This window comes from Papilio xuthus, unplaced genomic scaffold (assembly GCF_000836235.2).
Source record: "Papilio xuthus unplaced genomic scaffold, Pxut_1.1 DF825459.1, whole genome shotgun sequence".
Classification (NCBI taxonomy): Eukaryota; Metazoa; Arthropoda; class Insecta; order Lepidoptera; family Papilionidae; genus Papilio; species Papilio xuthus.
The window spans coordinates 1-1,345 of record NW_013533190.1 but is presented as its reverse complement, the minus strand read 5'-3'; the positions used below and the strand labels follow the sequence as shown (position 1 = coordinate 1,345).

The window sequence follows — 1,345 nt, the reverse complement described above, 5'->3', positions numbered from 1 at the left end:
TGGTTAATTTGGATAATCTAGTGATGCCCACACTAGGCAATGCCTGTATCGTGGGCACCGATATTAAATCCACAAAATTACAAAACCCACACTCACGACATTTTAGCATTTAACAATTATCAGTTACTCCGGTATACATATAATAAAAAAACAAAATTTAAGTAAATGAAAAGAAAAATAACTTAAGTTTGAAATATTTTCTTCAAAGTTGAATTTAACATTTAAACTTGAAAACTTTACTACAAACTACATAGGTATCTACAGATGAAGAGACTTTAGAAAAGGCGATTCTCTGGGGACCGAGTTGTGACTCCACGGATCGCATTATGGAAAATTTCACGATACTTTTGCCACAATGTTCACCGAGCGATTGGCTCATATTACCAATCCAAGGCGCGTATTCATTCGGATTTGCTACTCACTTCTCTTGCCTACCAATGACAAGAACAAGAATTGTAATTAGTTCTGAACTTTGGTAAGGTATTTTATAATTTATTTCTTTTTTAAGATATCAAATTACAATTAATCAGAATAAATAAAGAATGAAAATGGTTATCTAGCTCTTTAGCTAGTGGAATATTCTAGAGGAAATTCTCACTTTTGAAGCTTGCTAACACGATTTCTGATAAATAGTAATATCAATAACGTACTACTTTATTTTATTAGCATGTAACCTGTTTCAGGTACAAACTGAAAGATAGCAAAGTTTTCAAGACGTCCGATTTTGTAGTGAAGCCGGATATAAATGAGCCCCTTCCAACTACAATGCCAAAAGTTATTACAGAAAACATTACGACAGATGTTAAGAGTCTGTTTTTATTAGCATAAATATAGCACAGCATCTATTAAATTGATAATTTACTTATTCTTGAAACTTTTAATGAAAAATTATTTCAAAACATAATACATCTGTATTTCTTATTAGTTTGTTATTTATTCCTATGTAGTACATAGTGATATTTTTATTATTTCATTGTCTAAGTAAACAGCTATGTTTAAAACATCGATGCATTATTAACAGCAATGTAGTATGCTATTGTTACAGCGAGTGACAATCTAGTTAACTCGCCTTTGTATCGTCCGTGATGTTAAAATAATCGTGCAACATTTCCTCATTAAAATTTAAATTTTCGTTTCATTATTACCATGTAAAGAGCTATAAAAAACAGTTCACTTAAAAAGATTGTTATCTTATCTTTATATATATATATATAATTATTCTGTGAGTGTGTATGTCACTGAACTTCTCTCAAACGACTGGACCGATTTTGATGAAATTTTTTGTGTGTGTTCAAGGGGATCTGGGAATGGTTTAGATTTTTTTTTTTTTTTATAACAAAAGGGG

The 1,345-nt window shown here is 30.5% G+C and overlaps 1 long non-coding RNA gene across 1 annotated transcript; it reads left to right on the top strand.

Moving 5' to 3' along the window:
* Positions 1–16: 16 nt before the first annotated feature.
* LOC106125951 (uncharacterized) lies at positions 17–866 on the top strand. The gene is made up of 2 exons (XR_001228304.1): positions 17–475; positions 684–866. It is a non-coding gene; the product is annotated as an uncharacterized LOC106125951 (long non-coding RNA).
* Positions 867–1,345: the final 479 nt, after the last annotated feature.